Source organism: Chelonoidis abingdonii, chromosome 2 (assembly GCF_003597395.2).
Source record: "Chelonoidis abingdonii isolate Lonesome George chromosome 2, CheloAbing_2.0, whole genome shotgun sequence".
NCBI lineage: Eukaryota > Metazoa > Chordata > Testudines > Testudinidae > Chelonoidis > Chelonoidis abingdonii.
Window position 1 is genome coordinate 154,419,783 of NC_133770.1, and position 7,349 is coordinate 154,427,131.

Consider the following 7,349-nt stretch of genomic DNA (forward strand, 5'->3'; position numbering starts at 1 on the left):
GCACCATGGCAGATCTTGCAAAACATCTTCCTTGAGAAATGTCAACTTCTGATTTATCTTCAATAGATACAAGTTCAAAAAGCAGATGACCGGAATGCATTGCTTGATCCTTTCCCTGGATCAAGGAGAATGGAGACGGCACCCAGTTTCTTGACCAAGGGAATGCTATGAACATATGAATACAAGAGGCTCTTCCCCTGGTTTTTGCAGAGTCACGCTCTGGGGAATGGTGAGTGCCCAGAACGCTGCTCGGACTCAGAGCTCCATCCCTAAAAGCATAAGCCCTTCATGGAGTCTGAAAACAAAGCCCCACAAATAGGACATTTTTACTCTTCCTTCAGTGCTTCCAGGCTGCACTACCATTGTATGGGCTGCATACAATGGTATGCAGCATGGACAGACCCAGAGGGTAAAGGCCTCAGTGGCAGAGTTTTCCAAGCCAAGAATGAGAGAGGAGAGCGGTGAAGAAATAGCTTGCTACTGCCAGCAAATGAGTTTAAAATTTTAATCTGTAAAGTTAGCAAGTATGAGAAGTGGAACCACTAGCCAAGCTCTACCACCACAGCTGGAACTTTTGGCAGGCTCCAGCTGGGAGCAGGGCTAACTCATTTCCCAGCAACAGCTTTGAATGGCCACCAATTTCCAAAGCACAGAGGGAGCAAGTCTAGCCGTACCTGGATCAGGAAATGCCAACAGCTAGCATGGCACCACATCAGTAGTACACAGTTAGCTTGGAGTGGCACTGGAACTGAATTTCCCTCCCCAGATTTACCCGGGGCTCCATTAAAATGGCAAATTTTAAAAGTTACTCAGCTTTTCCAAGCTCCTCAGATTACTGTAATCAACAGGATGAAAAATAATTGAAGTTATTAAAAATCCAATAGCGTTCTTTTAGCATAAACAAGGTGAAATTTAGTCTTAAAATAGAGTTTGCCAAAGGTAATTAGATTAAAAAATGTGGGATTGTTAGAGAGGGCCATTAGATCACAGAAACCCAAATATATTAGGTAGTAAATCAAAGAGTGAGATGTGGACAGTGGATGAATTAGGAGGCTGCCCAGCTTGAAAACATGGATAAAGCAAACAGGAATGAGAAAATATAAAGTTAAGGAAGAGTCTACAGAGAAAATTTAAAAAGAAGATTTTTATTATGGAAAAAGCTAAGGGTTGTAGGATGAAACACATAGCTCAATAGGTGTGTCAGAGGCAAAGTAAATGGCTTAAAGATCACACTTTAGTTTCACTTTTGTTTTTCTGTTACAAAAATAAAACTCATGAGACATTCAGGCAGAAAGATCAATGTTTGATCCCTTGTGCCTCTTTCTAGGTCACAGACGAGATGAGCAATGAGTGCCCTTAGATATAGTAACTGGAAAAGAAATGACTGAAAGAGTCATGTCAGCTGCAAGATGCTCGCAGAATTTCTGGTGTCTAATAAATGAGGCTCAAGTGTCACAGAAAATATTACTTTGCTGCAGGAAGTTGTGCCAAAACATTTGCTGATTTAATACATGGAAACATTAAAAGTGTCCAAGCTTTGTGTGTTAACAGATATCTTTCATTTTATTCTGAATAAAGGATCTCTCTCTCTCTCTCTGTATATACATATATATATATATATTAATGCATCCTTCAGGTATCACCCCAAAACAAATCTCTTATGAAATTGCCTTTCTTACATGCATATTACAGATTTGAATTCTCTGGGGCTTGGTAATAGACTACAGTTGAGTCTTCCCCACTACTGGATATGCAAGTATCCACTGCAATAAACTACTCCTGTTTCCACTGTCTGTACTCCCTGATATTGATTTTAGACTGAATCACAGTGGTCCATGCGTTCGTGATCTCCAGCACGATTATTGTAGTTCTCTGTCTCACATAAAACTTCTGACCTCAGAAACATAATTAATTCTGACCACAACAACCCATCGACCCTGGAATGCACAACACACACCGCCAAAAGCCTAATGACTTCCTTTACCAGGTCCCTGTGGAATGGTGAGTCAAATTAAAGTTTTGATCTACATCTTCAAAGCCCACCAAGGCACTGGCCCAAGTTACCAGAAAGACCACAGGGATCTGATCTCCCCCAACAGCTTTGTTCTACTGGCAACATAAAACGTGTCAACCTTAAAAAGGACACGTGTGCGGTTTTCTTGCCAATAGGCCTACGGCTATAAAACATGATTCTGGAAAAGGTCAGGATGACCTGGCCTTTTCTCAATAACATCATTAAAGAGCTCCAAACAGAAATAGAACCACCAAACAATATACAAAATAAACTTAGTCCAGGCCCTGCAGATGGGAGGGGGAAAACAGAGTGTGTGTCCCCACTCTATAATTTTAGAAGGAATTCAGATAGATAATATGGTGATGGGAGCCATATTAATTTGTTTTAGAAATCAAATAGGTTAGACTGATATACAGCCTTTCACCTCTTGGTCTGACTTAGTCTATGACTATATCTTTAAGAACATTAGTAAATTTTCCTCTTGAAAACACCTGAGCCCAATGTAAACCTATGTAGAATATCAGGGTTGGAAAGGACCTCAGGAGGTATCTAGTCCAACCCCCTGCTCAAAGCAGGATCAACCCCCAACTAAAACATCCTGGCCAGGGCTTCGTCAAGCCTGACCTTAAAAGCCTCTACCGAAGAAGATTCCACCAACTCCCTAGGTAACCCATTCCAGGGCTTCACCACCCTTCTAGTGAAAAAGTTTTTCCTAATATCCAACCTAAACCTCCCCCACTGCAACTTGAGACCATTACTCCTTATTCTGCCTCATGTATTCTCTTACACAGAATTTCTCTACAATATGCTAACTTTTCTTGGCATTACTACACCTTTGATCTAGTTCTTGTAATCCCAATCCTTGTATTTTACTGCACGATTTTTTTAAATATATTATTAATTGCTTATGACAGTTGTCATGTAAAAGTTGTGGGCTGCCACCCTTGGAGGGAGATTAAGGTCCACTTATCTACACTAGGGGTATATCGCATAGGGGGAAGTACAACAAGCTATTAGCCTGCCAATGGGCCTCAACCTGGAGGATCCATCTCTAGGATGATAACAAAAATTCACTTTCTAGCCTTTCACAAAAGCCCTTTCAGTCTTTGTTCTCAGTGCTGACATTGCAAGACAAGGAACCAATTAGGGCCACATACACAGGTAGTTTTAGGGATGTAGAAAGCTATTCACTAGGAACTCACCTGGGACCAGCAAATTAATTGCATATACATTAAAATGGCCTGATAGTTAATGACTTTTGGTCACCACTGACCTGGGATAATTTTGAAATAGTGGCCTTCAGATGAAAGTATTTCCTCTTAGTCATTTAAACCATCTTGTACCCCTGGAAAATCCTCTTCTGGGTTATGTGATGGAGATGAAGTTGGTGGGCAGGTGGACCATTGTTTTGTCAATGGGTTTCCTAAACCTCTGTGAATAAGTGTCACTGCCCAAAAGCCAACTAACATGGTCCCATTCCTTATGGATCTCTGTATTGGAAACTTCAAGGATCAAATTTGTTTCCTCATTAGAAATACACAGAGATACAGCCTGATCGAATAATGGCAGGGATAAAATTAAGAGCTGATGAGCTGCATTAGCATGACAGTTTTTGCTCTTCTTTAGACATGGAAGAGACAAGGACTGGAGTGTTTTATTGAATATTTTAATGATGTGCCCCGGCCATAAAATACTCTGCCACCTTTCAGCTATCAAACAGCCATTTGCAGATGGATTAGCTGCGACTCAGAGTTGTATAGAGATGGAGACACACAGACAGGTTTAACTCTCCACAAGCACCACAAGCTGTGAGATAGCCCATCCCCATTAAAAACAAATGGGCTGTGTTTATCCCTGGCATGACTCCCATGATGTCAATGGAATAATGATGGGATGAATTAGACTCCACTGAAAGGCACTGATGGGAGGACAATGTTACATTTTAATGCTGGTTAAAGGCGGTCAGCCTTGCAAGGCGAAGTCCTACATCTCCAAAACAGCTACAGCTAGGACAAATTTTCCCCACAGTGGCCTCTCACTTTTGTTCTTCACTTGAATTTCTAGGGTAGAGAAAGTTGTACCTGTATCTACCTTCTGCCCTTAGCCCTCTACTTCTAGGGTACCGAGGGTAGTGCAGCCTTCATGACCTATTCTGATATTGGCTTTTCCGATACGCTGGAGGACAAAGGCATTCTTAATTGCATACGAGTAAAATGATTTTTAAAGTTGTAGGGAAGCAAGATATAAATCCATTACTTGAGTGTGAGGCATATTTAAAGACATATTTCATCAACAAGCAGCACAACATCCATTCCATAGTCTTTTGTTAGCATAAGTACTCAGCAGTGCAAAATATACCCCTTGGGTCTTCATTATATCTTATGTCAACACCAGTCAAAACCCCTGTCAGCCAGGAACTTTTATCATAAGAAAGATTTCATGCAGATTTGTTCTGAGTCAGTGCTTCTACCCATATCTGTACCAATTTCACTCACATTCATTTATCCTCCAGCCTAGCTCCATCATTCAGTGCCTTGGTAGGGACGTGCACATAGTTCAGATCTGAGTTTATGGCTGATTCATTCAAGAGACTCATTTTTTGCCTGAAGCAGCAACCACTCTATGGCACTGGAATATGAAGGAGCACAGTCTGCGTAAAAACTACTTATGTAGCATTCATGAATTTCTATTGATGGGGCTCTTTCCTACGGAGAGTTGAGATGACTGTCTCAATAATTCCATTAACAAGGTGGGGGACGCATATCTTTTATTGGACCCAACTTCTGTTGGCGAAAGAGATGAGCTTTTGAGGTACACAGAGTTCTTCTTCAGGTCTGGGAAAGATATTACCTCACCCACTTTGTCTCTCTAGTATCCTGGGACCAATATGGCTAACAATAATTTCACTACTGATCATCTTTTCATTTATCTTTGCGCTGCTTGGAAACAGTTTATCTGAGATGTGGCAGTTCTTGCATAAACTAGATGATGGATGTAACAAGTCAGATTGGGCTTGCTTAATAATGTTTTTTAAATCTGAAAGTGCTGTAGTTTATGAACTCAGAATGCTCTGTACTATAGCCATTAAAGAAAGGGCTTTTTCAATTTATGGCTATACCACCAATAAAGTGTTCCAAAAACGGCAGGGTTTTTTTTACAGCATGCATTACCATCAATCTTCTATATCCCTTACTCCATCTCATGTTGGTTACGCAGATCAGTATAGCAAATTCAGACTTAGCTTCAAAAGTTTGCACAGCCCAGCCTACACCTGCATCTGTTGCTACTCCCTCCCCTTGTTCTGCTAACAAACCCCAACTGAGATCTACTTACTCATCTTCACCACTTCTTCCTTTATGTCCTTTACATCAGAGCTCCCTCTTTATCCTAGTTTGCCAAGTGAGCATCTGCATTTTTGCCAACCCCACCAATACTAAACCTTTCCAGTACAAATGCAGATATCAACCAATTAAACTAATGAGTGGTCTAAAGTAGTACTTTCCTCTGAATTGTGTCAGTCTATATTTATACCGCAAACTGTTTGGGGAAGGGATTGTGTTCTTCTATTATATTGAATGCTGAGCACACTGTTCACACTTAAAAAATTCAATGAACTAGCATGTGCGCGCGCACTCCACTGCCCTCTAGTGGATGGATTCAGAACTTGCTAATATTCCATAGACCCTATACTGCTAGCAGCTAGAGGAGATCCTCCTTTAACAAATCCATAGCTATGTAGGAACTTCACGGTTGTCTCTATTCAGTCACTTGGAATTTCATGGCAACAACAGAGACACAATTTATGTGCTGGGCCTGTGCTTTAGGAGCAGCTAGAATTCTATCGCTGTTGTTGTTGTCATGAAGTCCCAGGGGAGTGTAGCATGCAGGATCGACAACTGTGTTCTAGACAACAGATTTTAAAAACATTAGTACAGTTCAAATGGGAGGGGAGAGGGGATGGGGACAGGGTCATTCCCCCACACCCTGCAATCAATATTGAAAAATCAGGGAGTACAGGGAAAGTAGCTAGAGAAGAGCACCATCATCAAAACTAACAATGATTTCCAGACACCGAGGTCTCATTTCTGGAAATGATGCCTTAAGATGATAAGCCATCTGTCCCCTAGAAGGACCAGTACTGACAGTGGACAGTAATCCCTGTAAGTATTGCCTGGGGACTGAGGTTTCCCCTAGGCATGCCACTACAGTGGATTTGTTGGAAAGTGTTCCTCTTAATTGCTAATACTTATACAGTATCTTTAATCTGAGAAGCTCAACATGCTTTAAGGTCTTAATACTTAGCTTTTATTTAGCACTTTTAGGCTATAGGTCTCAAGAGAGTTTACACAGTAAGGAAAGTAGTATTCCCATGTTACAGATAGGGTAACTGGCACAAAAGTGAAGTGAGTTGTCCAAGGTAATACAGCCGATCAGACGAACAAAACCTAGCTCCCCCAGTTCTCAGGCCACTGGACCAAACTGCCTCTCCTAAGGGAAGTATTGCGCTCATTTGGTAAATGGGTATACTGAGGCACAGAATGGTAAAGTGACTGTCCAGGACCGCTGCAAGAGTCAGAGCCAGAATCTGGATGCCTTGACTCCCAATCCCCTCTAATTACTAGAACATCTCATTATACATTAATTTTAAAGAAGCAGAATATAAAACTTTGATGCTGGCTGCTGGTCCTTTTCCTAATGATTTAATATACTGCTCCACACTTTTTTCCCTCTGAAGAATGACTTTTTCCTATATGAAAATGACCTCAATGTACTACTCTTGCCTCTCCAAGAAATTATTTTTCAAGTGTTCATTTTCATCTCCAGTTGCAAGATTCCACTTAATTTTCTTCTTTCAGAGAACATTTTTACCCTAGAGTTGCTCCTCATTATTCATGTTGTACATTCACATTTTAATACTTCACTCACACTGCTTCTCATCATCCCTTGTTGAAAATTACTCCACTGCTGAAGTTCTCTTTACTCTTTGGAGTGCTAAAGTGAGTATTTCTAAAGAGAGATTTTTCCCTGTTGAGCAATAATACATAAAAGGAAGGAGCCTGTACCCTGATGTGCATTTTAAAGAGATTTTTAAAATTAGAGAATGTATATAATATCAGCTAGGCCAGTGATCCCCAACCTTTCTGTTGCAATAGCATATTCATGTTCCCAGAAGAGTGTGGCGGGTGCCAGACAACCAGCCGCCGAAATGCCGCCAAGAAGCAGCGTCATCAAGAAGCATTGCTGCCAAAATGCTGCCAAAAAACAGCAGCATTTTGGGGAGACACTTCTTGATGACACCGGTTCTCGGTGGCATTTCGGCGGCTGGTTGTCCAGC